General features: G+C 41.0%; 1 protein-coding gene across 1 annotated transcript in view; it reads left to right on the top strand.

The window, feature by feature from the left end:
* Positions 1–4,015: 4,015 nt before the first annotated feature.
* Positions 4,016–12,820, top strand: part of LOC128615702 (glutamate receptor ionotropic, NMDA 2D) — a gene marked incomplete at its 3' end in the record, with an annotated part of 95,545 nt that continues 86,740 nt past the window's right edge. The window contains exon 1 of the mRNA XM_053638372.1: positions 4,016–5,276. The remainder of the gene's footprint in view (positions 5,277–12,820) is intronic.

The raw sequence follows: 12,820 nt of genomic DNA, 5'->3' as shown, positions 1-12,820 counted from the left end.
AATTCATGAATGAAAACCAGTGTTAAGAACCTTTAAAAGAACAATGTTTTACCAAACCACTGAGCAAAGAATTCTCTAACTGAGTAACTAAATATCAGCCAAGTTTATATGGGTATCACTATATCCACTAATGATAATGGATCAGAAGTGTCTTCTCATATCATGCTGCCCACCTGTCAGAGGTAGACTGGGGACTGTAGGAAAGCAAATTTTGGGTGAAAGGAAGGTGAACACAACAATTAAACGCTACCGTGGCTGTTGATTGCTCATCGTTCCATTCTCTCTTTCTTCCTCTCTCTTTCTCTCTCTCTCCCCCACACACACTAGTGATGTCTAATGGATTTGTTCAGTGAAAGAGACAGGGAAAATGTAAAAGTCCATTATGCGACAGATAATGCTTGGCGGAATTTCGTCAGCTGGGCTGCATCACAGAGCATGTGAAATACCTCAGTAACAGAAGACCTTCTGAAAAACATCGATTGTCCATGTTGATAGGAATCTGTGATCTGGAATACAGTGTCAGGGGCTCCAAATTTGTTGTTGCTTAATTAGTGATGTGTAGTTTCCACATTTTGCCTATAAAAACAGGAGAAAATGAAAATCATATGAACATTACATTAAAAAGGAGGACATTTTATGTAGGCCTATTAAAAATAAAATGAAAAAATAAATCTGTGCTCTACTGACAAGCACAATGTTTCCAATTGTAAATAAGCATTGCAGGAATTCAACAGTGTAGCCATGCTTGGTGTTCATTCATTTCTAAAAATTTTTTGTTTGTTTGTTTTTTGCTGTGGAGGCTATAGTTCTGTATTTTCCCCTTGACACGCAACACATGCCTCATGCACAGAAAGACTACATCCTGGTCCTGTAAAATCCTCCTTTCCCCCCTTTTTTTTTTGGAGAGACAGAAATGATATGAGACCAGAGTGCAATGCTGCCATATTGGGTGGTTTCCTTAACAATGAGGACTCTTTTATTAATCGCATTGAGCTGGTAGATAGCCTGTTATTTGGATGCTTTGATTGATTGCTCATGATTTCTGTAGCTTTATGGGTTAGAATTAATTTGGCATATAGTTCATTTGCTAGTTTTAAAGTTTTGAACAGGGCTAGAAACAAATCAAATAATATCTCTGTGGCAAAAAAATGATGGAAATGGAACATAATGAATAACATTTCACCACTTTTCTGAAATAAAATGCTCACTTGAGGTGGAAAACGTTTTTTGTTAATAACAAGAACAGGTAAATTGCAGTTTGATGACTACATAAGGCATTTATCATAAAAAAAAAAATGAATAGTAACTGCTATGGATGATTGGCCATTTCCAGCCATAGTATATTTTCTAGTGAGATGGGAAAAAATGGAAACGGAAATGTGCCCACTCTAACACCTCCTGCACAGTATCATCTACACATCTATGAAATTGGACTTCTTAATAAGTCCAATATTTTACCTATAGTGCATTTATGAAAATTTTTCCAGTTGGTTCCTAATACTGTTGTCCTAAAATTCTCTTATCTGTGCACCAGTACCTGGTTCTCCACTCCCTCCACTGTTCCAATCCCTAAGTCCCAACACTGCACTCTGTTCTTGTTGTAGGACTGCTAATGCTCACTACCACTTTCTATCCATAAAGTGCATTCTACTGATCCCAAACTAGCCCTGGCCCATCATATGGTCCTACTTCTTATCTGCAGAGATAATAGCATTCAAAATTATGTTGATGATTAATTCTGGTCTGGAGTTACTTATACTCATATTCTAAGGGTTCTGTAGTGTAGTGGTTATCACGTTCACCTCACACACGAATGGGTCTTGGTTCAAATCTGAGTGGAAACACTATGTTTTTTTAGGTCCAGTGGTGGTTCAATGGTTAAGGCTCGGGGTTACTGATCAGAAGGTTGAGGGTTCAAGTCCCAGCACTGCCAAGCTGCCACTGTTGGCCTTTGAGCAAGGCCCTTAACCCACTCTGCTCCAGAGGCGCTGTATCATGGCTGACCCTGTGCTCTTCCTAACAAGCTGCGATATGCGAAGAAAGGAATTTCACTGTGCTTTAATGTATACAAAAAATAATGACTGTTTCCTTTCCCTGGCTCCTTTTGGTTGCTTGCCATGCCACCCAAAGTATTTCATAAAACTCTGCTTCATCACATTACTGGCACATAGTCTGACAGCTCACTGCTATATTATCTGGCTGTATTTTTAGTTCAATTTCTGAATCCTCTGTACTGTCTGTCCCAGAGTTCACTTCCAATTCACCACCTGGAGTACTGGACTGATCTATGGGTGGGCTGTGTTCACAAGCCTGTTCAACTGGCCTGTGGCACTTCAGTCCTCCAAGCCTCCACTGCTACTGTAATCTGTTAGCCTTGCAGGGACTTTGTCCAAGGCCCAGCCTATCTTTGTACTGTTCTGGCTTCTCTTTCTCTCTCTGTCTCTTTTGCGCACTCCCATGTCCTTACATGCCTGTAGAAGGAAGGGGCGCTGTACAGGAGAAAAAGGTGGGGAAAATTCATTAATTTATTTGCAGTAACCATTTTATCCTGGTCAAGGTCTTGGTTGATACAAAGCATATCCTGGGAACACTGGATGAGAGGTTGGAACACAAACTGCACACACATTGGAACACTCATTCACACCTAGTTTCAATTTAGAATAGCCAATCCCCTTACTGCCATGTTTTTGGGAGATAGGAGGAAACCAGAGAACCCAGAGGAAATCCACACAGATACCGGGAGAACATGTAAAAGTCAACTCAAATACAAATATATATTCAACTGAGATGAGGTGAGTGGAAAGTGCATCAACCTGGCAGGTAGCCCAGAATTTGTTCTTGGTTGGTTAAGTGCATGAGTGTTCTGAGCTGTTGTGAGAGCAAAAATCTGGAATGCAGAAATAAAGGGACCAAACTGTACTTTTCCTTGTCACTGTGGTGTACCATCAGGGGTACATATTTTGTATATTTAGTATGTATATTTCCCCTGGAAATGTGTATATAGTGTGCCTTTTAAAGAATATTTCAAGATACATAATCGTAACGTCATGACCACTGATGCACCTTTAAAACTGTACTCTAAAAGCTAATTAAAGGCACACCACATGCACCTTCTCATGTAGAAGATACATACTAAAGAACAAAACATGTCCCCTTGATGGTATCGCCCCAGCCACAAGGGAAAGAACAGTTTGGTACTTCTATTTCGGAAAGTGTAGGGTTCCCCATGCACTAGTTTGAATTTATTAATTATCTCAAATGAAAACACTACACACAGGAAAATGTTGTAACATCATTATAGTCTAAAGAGGCGATATGGTTTGTATAGACTGTAACAATTTTTGAAACAAAATGGTGTAATTACAGACATTTACACTCAGTGTCCACTTTATTAGGATTACCTTTACACCTGCTCATTTATGCATGTTATCCAATCAGCCAATCATGTGGCAGCAGCACAGTGCATAAAATCATGCGGATACAGGTCAAGAGCTTCAGTTAATGTTCATATCAAACATCAGAATGGGGGAAAGTATGATATCTGGGACTTTCACAATGGCATGGTTCTTGGTACCAGAAGGGCTGGTTTGAATATTTCAGAAACTGCTGATCTCCTGGTATTTTCACACACAACAGTCTCTAGAGTTTACACAGAATGGTGCGAAAAACAAAAAACATCCTGTGAGCAGAGAGTCTGCAGGCTGAAACACCTTGTTTATGAGAGAGAGAGCAGAGGAGAATGACCGGATTGGTTTGTGCTGCCAGGAAGGATATAGTAACTCATATAGTCACTCTTTTTCATAACCGTGGTGAGCAGAAAAGCATCTCAGCATGCAAAATGCACCAAGCCTTTAGGTATATTAGCTACAACAGCAGCAGACCACATCAGGTTCCACTTCTGTCAGCCAAGAACAAGAATCTGATGCGATCCTGGGCACAGACTCACCCAAACTGGACAGCTGAAGACTGGAAAAAGACCAGATGATTTTTTTTTCTAGCCTTCAACTGTCCAGCTGTTGTGTGAGTCTGCGCCCATGATAGCCTCAGATTCCTGTTAGTGGCTGACAGGAGTGGAACCTTATGTGGTCTGCTGTTGTTGTTGTAGCCCATCCACCGCAGGTTCGATGTTTTGTGCATGCTGAGATGCTTTTCTGCTCACCACGGTTGAAAGAGTGATTATAATGAGTTACTATATTCTTCCTGGCAGCGCAGACCAATCTGATTGTTTTCCTCTGACCGCTCTTATCAACAAGACATTTCCACCCACAGAACTGTCACTCACTCAGTGTTTTCTTGTAGGGTTTTTATTTATTTATTTTATTTTATTTTATTTATGTATTTTTTTGCACCATTCTGTATAAACTCTAGAGACCGTTGTGTGTGAAAATCTCAGGAGATCAGCAGTTTCTGAAATACTCAAACCAGCCCATCTGGCATCAACAACCATGCCACGATTAAAGTCACAGAGATTGCACGTTTCGTCCATTCTGATGTTTGATGTGAACATTACCTGAAGCTCTTGACCTGTATTTGCATGATTTTATGAACTGTGTTGCTGTCACATGATTGACTGATCGGATAACTGATTAATTAAGCAGGTGTACAGGTTTTCCTGTTAAAGTGGACGGCGAGTGTATATGTGCTTCTGAAACATTTAAATGTTTTGATTCACAAGGTTGGTCAATCCAATCTGGCAACCCTGCTGGAAACTCGATGCGTGGAGGGGACGTGGGGGGGGGCCTTGAGGAAGAGGGGGTGGGTGATGGGGAAAGGCTGAGCGTTTCTAGTAAATTGCGTTATGATACGCAAAGGCGAACGGTGGAGGTGAAGCAACGAGAGAGGGAAGGAGAGCAAGAAAGGGGGAGAGAACGCGAGCCAACCGGTTAGTATTATTATTGCACGCCGCTAAGTTTAGCATTCAACACGTGTCGCGCGCGCGTGTGTGTGTGTGTGTGTGTGTGTGTGAGAGAGAGAGAGAGAGAGAGAGAGGTTGACGGTTGCTAGGTGACCGGGTGCATATACTGAATTTTAACAAAAGAGCTGGGAAAGAGAAAGAGAGAGAGAGAAGAAGGGGAGAGAGGAGAGGATAGGGGGAGCGAAAGAGAGGGAGAGAGTAAGTGAGCTCGCGAAAATTGAATCCATGTAGAATCTCTGTGTAGGTGCATTTGCCGGGGGAGAACACGCCAAAAAGGGATATAGCCCGAGGAAGATGATGTGAAGAGAACGGAGGGCCGAGAGGAGAGAGAGAGAGGGGGGACAGGCGCGTGAAAACCGCAGTAAGTAGCCTTACATCTCTAATAAACATAACATCGCGATGCGGGCTGGGTGATCCCCTCCCGCCCCCCCTTTCTGCGCGGGCTGGAAACGGGCGCACGGAGAAGGAACACTGTTGCGGTATTTGATAAGGATGCGCGTGCGGGTGCGGGAACACGTATGTCTGATAGAGATGAGAGAGATTGACTGGTGCGGGATGGAGCGGTGGAAACCAGCCGGCGCGCGTGGGGCTTTGACCCTTCTGTCATTGCCGTGCGCTCGCTCATTGGCCATAAGAACTATGACTTTTCTTGCACATACTATATATCTCTCTCAACACACACACGCACACACGCATGCACACTGGCACATGCACACGCGCGCGCATGATTGCAGCATGTTTGCAGGACACGATCATTCTGTCAGCTCGGTTAATGAATTCATTATAGAAAACAGCATCTGTGTGTCAGTGGCCATGGAATATTGAAGTGTGTTTAAAATTCCGCTTGAACAGAAGCAGCAAGAGCAACAACAGCAGCAGCAGCATCAACAGCAGCAGTCTTTGGCCGTAGTGCGCCGTCAGCCCGCTTCTCTCCAGTCGCGTAAACTGCGGCTTTATCAATTTCACGGAGCGCAGCTGTCGATAAAGCTCTTACTGTGCTCTGCGCACGGCAGGCTCTCTAACACCATCAAGAAGAATTTTATATACTTACACTTAACCATAAATAATAGAAATTCAGGCTGTTCAAGTGCATAAAAACGTGATTATTCTGCCCATGCGCTGCATGATTTTGGATTTGAATAGCAGAACATTGAGTCAGGGTCATTAGGCTATATGTCGATGCTGATTAGTTGATAGGCCTAAGCGTTTTTTTCTTGGCACGTGATCTGAGTGGATCTCAGCAAGTGGATTAACTATAATCATTGGAGTGCGGCCTTCATCATCCCGTCATCCCAACTAACTTTGCATCTCTCCACACCCAGCTTGGGTCTTACAAAAAGAAAATATAGATTAAAAAAAAAAAAGACATTTTACTCCAAAGAAAAGGAATGCTCACCCGCTCACTCACCCATTGCAGGCTTAACACACAACAGGTCTGTACTGTATTCAACCACTTGTACCATGGATCCCTTGCAGTGGCCTCCTTTAGGAGATCAGTATTACTGCAGAGTTTAATCTTACCACAATCTACTGTATGTTGGAGCTGAACTCTACAGGTAGGCAGATATTCAGGATGAGGCCTGGTCAGCTGTCAGTGAATTTCTTGTCTGTACACAGCTTATAAAATTTGTATGCTGCTTATAATGTCTCAGAGCATGGCAGTATAATTAGCCTATATGGCCTTATATTGATTTGCTTTGATTCAATTATCTGAAATCTCATTTGTCAAGGAAATCTAAATGCTATTCTGTGACGGAACAAATCACTTCTGTTACATCTCAACCAATAAATAATAAATACACTGGAATAAATCCATATTTATAAATTTAAACGGAGACTGTATGGGGAAGAAAAAATGAGACAACGAGAGTGATGTAGTGATAGTGTAGAATGGGAAGATGTAAAAATTGAATATAATGAGGGAGATGTGGCAGTAGCGTAGTGAGGTTTGGATGGAAGGTTATAGCTGGGGAAAGGGAGAAGAGTGAGATGGAGTAAATGGCAGGAGGGAGAACAGTGCGAAAAAAATCAACAGTAGAGAAACAGAAAGAATGGAAAGAGGAGTAAGCGAGAGGAATATGAGGGAAAATGGGAAGTGAGGGGTGGAGAAGGGACAGCTGGAATTGAGTGACTGAGGCCAAACATGGTTGGAGGGCTCAAACTGTGAGATGAGAGAAACTGGAGTCACTGTTTCCGTTTGTCTTTGCCTTCCTGCCTTCTTTTCTCCTCTATTTTTTTTTTTTAAAACATTGCTTCTGCTGTCTATCTTTTTTCTCAGTAATGCTTATAGTCATCCTCCCTTACATCTATCTCCTTTATTCTCTCTTCAGCTGTTCTTACAGCACCTCACCGCCTGTCTCTTTCAATTCCTAGTATCCATTCATCGATCAATCCAGCTGTTTTATCTATCTATCTATCAGTCTGTTTGTTTGTCTGCTCATGTCTGTGAACACTTTGATGGAATAACCTTGCTAATATTTCCAGCCCACCCCAGTCTGCGTTGGCCTCCTTGTTTCCCTCCTTCTACATCCCCTGTTCACTTAAATGTGACTAATTAAGGTAAAGCTCGTTAACACTGTACATCAATTAGTCTTTAACGAGATCAGAGACCAGTGTTTGAAGGAGATTACAGTGCTCCCTTCTCTGCCGGCTCCTGTGTGGGTTTGGTCAGGCCCACAGTGATAAACACGGTGCTAATTCGCATTAGCTCAGGGACACAGCTCAGGTCAGATGCAGCAATGAACATGGAAGAGCACATCAACATTCACACACACACACACATACACGCATGCACGCACATAACCTTAAGAACATTTGCACAGTGACACTGTTTTTGGCAGTGTGTAGAATTCTTAGAAAGAAAGGCACTGAGAAAAAAAGGAAATGTATGGTGTCTCTTGATGATGAATGGATTCTGAAAATGGAAACATAAAGTGTTAATTTAAAAATGAGCTGCAAATGTTTGCTTTGGGAGAGAGCGACACTTGACGGCATCCTGCTCTTCTCAGCCATGAGTTTCTACAGGAAGCTGTCTCTCACCCATCTCCACGGTTACCGTAACCACGGATATTTCTGTCCACTTACAACTGCGGTCATGTACAGTTACCAGGGAAAACCCTTTTAGAGTCCCATCACTTCTAAACACACCTTACTGTATGCGATTGAATCAGAGGCAGTTTCATTAAAAATGAGCCCACCATTTCCTTACATTCCATTGAAACCTACAACTACAGGCCCTTTACACACGCGAGTAACCGCAGTATGATTTAAATTGTATGAGTACACCTCTGTCTAATTAGATTAGATGTCATGAGTGCAGATTTGTGTTTTTATGTATGCATTTGATGAACATTTCAGAGCTGCCTAAAGGGACATTTTTAATTTTGTATTTATGGATTTGATTCTACTGACAGTTTTAATGGCAAGACGTGAAAATGACAGGCCCTGCTTTATCCGGTGTATCAGAAGATTGAAAAAAAAAAAAAGACAATGGGCTAAAATAAAAATGAAAATGTTTCGGTTGCATGCATTTTTCAACAACAGGGTACTTTATTAAAAAAATACTATTTAGCCTGCAAGCAATATATTAGAGATGTAACCACTTTCGGAATGAACATATAATGTATTCTAAACAAAAACAAATACAGATATGAATAGGAGGCACACAATTTTTTGTCAGAAAGGTTAACAGGGGATATGGTTGAGACTAGAGGTGTACTGGGATCCTGCAGGATACAACAAAACAAAAAGAGCAACATTCATTACTATGGACATACTGTTTGTAGCTACCCCACTGAATTGATGGTCAATACTCCTTAACTGATGTTTTCAAAAACGTTTAATAGATTGACACTTTAATGAAACACTGTAAGAGCTACAGAGAAACACACACCGTTATCACCATTAGAGACCGTTATCAAACAATAAAACCAATGCAATTATCAATATGACAATAAAGCAATTCACACCACACAGTTACTAGGTGAAAAACATTAACTCATTTACCTTATAACCCTTTCAGTGAGATGCACAATATATGGTGAAAAAGGAAAACCATCACATGATTGCAGTCCATGTTCGTCACAAAGCGTGCACACACACACAACGGAAATGGGAAGCACTTTATATAATCATACTATTATGCATTAAAACTATGTCAAAGTCTTCCAAAACAATTCAATGCAAGAAATAAAATACATGAACAATTAATACAGACTTTACAAATTCTATTTAACAAATTAGCAGGTCATGTACACTGCTTTCATTCATTCATTAGTAAGTACTTGGTCAGGGTTGTGGTGGTTTAAACTAGGCTACTAGTTTGTTTATATTATGGAAAATAAAACCAATTAAATTTGTTAGAAAATATTGCAGGCAAATGCAAATGGAAATACTGTGTGCACAAGGAGGATTGAAAATATTTGTGTGCATATCCCTATTTGAGACCAATTATGAAAGCGATTGATGTACCTGAAGTTGAGGAATGGTCACACCCACAATTCAGAGACCATACTGACTGTGCTGGCTTATTTGTTTTATTTCCATTCCTTTCATCCTTTCTATTGTTTAAAAAAAATTCATTCATTTTTTCCCCAATTTAGTTTGCACATCCCCCCACTAAACTTTCCTCTATCATATGACAGCTACCAACCATGGAGTGTGGGGCAAACATGTGCTTCCTTTGAGACACACAGAGTCATGTCTTTTCAAACAGCTGCTCATGCTGTGTCACAGGGCTGTGTAACACACTCAGATGAATGTGCGATCTGTCCTGATCTGCACGTACAGTGCACTTTATTAGGAACACCAGTACATCTACACATTCATGCAATTATCTAATCAGCCAATAATGTGGCAGCAGTGCAATGCATAAAATCACACGGATATGGCAATGTTGGGTAATGTTCATATCAACCATCAGAATGGGGAAAAAATGTGATTTTGACTGTGGTATGATTGTCAGTGCCAAATGGGATGGTTTGAATATTTCTATAACTGCTGATCTCCTGGGATTTTCATGCACAACAGTCTCTACAGTATTCAGAATGGTGCAATAAAGAAAAAACCCAGTGATCCAGTGAGCAGCAGTTCTGCAGACCGAAATGCCTTGTTGGTGAGGCAGTTTATGGGAGAATGACCAGACTGGTTTGAGCTGACAGAAAGGCTACAGTAACTCAGATAACCACTTTGTGCAATTGTTGTGAGCAGAAAAGCATCTCACCAAATCTGGACAGTTGACGACTGGAAAAATGTATCCTGGTCTGATGAATCTCCATTTCTGGTGAGGCACATGATTTCTGATTAAAGGGTCAGAATTTGGTAATACCAGCATGAATCCATGGACCCACCCTGCCTTGTGTCAACAGTCCAGGCTGGTGGAGGTGGTGTAATGGTGTGGGGAATTTTTTCTTGGCACACTTTGGGCTCGTTAATACCAATCAATCATCACTTGATCACATGCCACAACTTATTTGAGTGTTGTTGCTGATCATGTGCATCCCTTCATGGTCACAATTCTTACATCTTCTAATGGCTATTTCCAGCATGATAATGTACCGTGTCACAAAGCAAAAGTAACCTCAAACTCGTTTCATGAAAATAACAATGAATTCAGTGTTCTTCAGTGGTCTTCCCAGTCACCGGATCTGCATCCAGTAAGACATATTTGGGATGTGGTAGAACGGGAGAGTCACAGCATGAAAGTGCAACTGAAAAATCTGCAGGAATTGCGTGATGTAATCATATCAACATGGACCAGAATCTCAAAGGTCTACAACAGATGATGACATCAGTTTAGAATCCACCGAAGCTACAGTGAGCACAGGCTCACTTTAACTGGACGATGGAAGATTGAATTTTGAAGATTGAAGATTTATTGTTGAATATGTGGATAAAGCATAGGCATCCATGCATTGATCAGGTTACAAGGTTGTCTGGTTTTCTGAAGAGCATGATAGAAACACTGTCATGATAGAAACACTGTCTTGTACTCAGATAGAAGCTGAATTGTGGGATTGAGGCTACAAGCAGGGATTTGCAATTTTGTTACATTTTTTAAATCAAAATTGTCATATTGCTATTGATTTCCAATGATCACGTTCTAACTATATATTTCTCGCTACTTGCTTCCTGCAAATACTGTGTTCCATTATTTGCAAACAGTACAAACAGAACCAACATAGTTTAAGCATTTAAACAAAGTCCTGGGCTGGGTGCTACTGACTAATTATTCATGCACTTTGCATTTTTTTCTTACCTCAGGGGTTGGGGGTTTGAATCCAGCCTCTGCCCTGGGTCCGTGGAGTTTGCATGTTCTCCCCTTGCTTTGGGGGTTTCCACCAGGTACTCCAGTTTTCTCTCCCAGTCCAAAGACATGCATTGTAGGCTGATTGACATTTCCAAATAGTCCGTAGTGTGTGAATGGGTGTGTAAGTGTGTGTGTGCAGTTGTGCCTTGTGATGGGTTGACAACCTATACAAGGTGCCCCCCACCTTAGGCCCCAAGTTCCCTGGGATAGGCTCCAGGTTTAGATGAGTTAGTGACAAGACTATCAAATCGTTGTTCTGAAATTCTTAACTGTAACTTAATACTACTACTACTACTACTACTACTACTAACAATCACAATAATAATAAATAATGGATGTTTTGCTTTTGTAGCTAATTACATGATCTAACTCATAAATGGACCTGAGTGAGAAAATGTCTTACTCGAAAACTGAACATCTAATATGTTTCATGTATCTCCTATATTCTGTTCTGTTTTTGCCCATTGATATTAATAGCTACTCTCCTTTATGTGCATATGCAGGACTTGTCGCTTTCTTACAACATTCTCTTTGATCTGGCAGTTATGGCATGCCTTTAACAATGTCACTTCTTTGCAAATATGCAGATCGAGTGTACACGTAAAAAAGCCTGTGAGCCAGATTGCTTGGAAGAATGAATAACATAGTGAGGTTGCAGTGCAGAGTATTCAGTCTCCTGTGTGTCAGAATGTTAATCGTGGTTGTCAGAAACGCGCGTGTTGGATCAAAGGTTCCTGTAACCGTTTCCTTGTTATGATAATGACACCAGCGTATGGCCATTGACCTTTAATAATGACCGTGTCCAACAAAGTGTTGTATGTCTTTGGAGCACCACCCTAACACAAACTAGGATATATATCACAAACCAAGTGTGAGTGTGTGTATGGGCATGTGTGCGACTCCTCAAACATGTGTCTGTATCTATGACATATCATTATGTCTGTCACTTAACATATGTGCAAATTTATCTGCTGGGTAGAGTTTAAAATGTATAATGTATAAATATGTATGTGTGTGTTTGTCTGTGTGTATACATATGCATCTGTTTGTATACATCCACATCTAAATCATACATTACATGCCGATGGGAGCCTCCATCTGTGCAGGTGTATTGGTATTTGTGTGTGCATGCCATGGAAGGTGCAGGGAAAGCTGACAGCTGTGTGTTTATGTGTGTGTGTGTGTGTTAGTGGCTATGAAGTGTGTGTTGATGTGCACAGTGTGAATCCGGTCTCTTTCTTGGCACCCGGTGTGTGTAAGGATATGGCAGATGTTGTGTGAAAGCATGAGTGTGTATGGATGCATGTCTGAATTGTGAGTAGACGCATTATGTCAGTGGTCAACACTGATAGTGTTCAAAGTGTGCAAATAGATCTGGTTTATGTGAGGGATTTCCCCCATGTCCTGGTTCTTTGTGAAGTGTGTGTGGGTGTGCAGAATACAAAGTACAGAGAGGGTCTGTATGATAATTTTTACACAATGTGAAAATGTGTGTGTGTTTATGTTCACTTTATTTGATTTAGAAAAATTTTGCATAACATAGCCTTAGAAGAATGTTAGGAGAAACTGTGGATAGGATATACAACATTCTAACTAAC

The sequence above is a fragment of the Ictalurus furcatus genome, chromosome 1, assembly GCF_023375685.1.
Source record: "Ictalurus furcatus strain D&B chromosome 1, Billie_1.0, whole genome shotgun sequence".
Lineage (NCBI taxonomy): Eukaryota > Metazoa > Chordata > Actinopteri > Siluriformes > Ictaluridae > Ictalurus > Ictalurus furcatus.
Note: the sequence above shows the minus strand (reverse complement) of the source record. Positions and strands in the feature narration are given on the sequence as shown.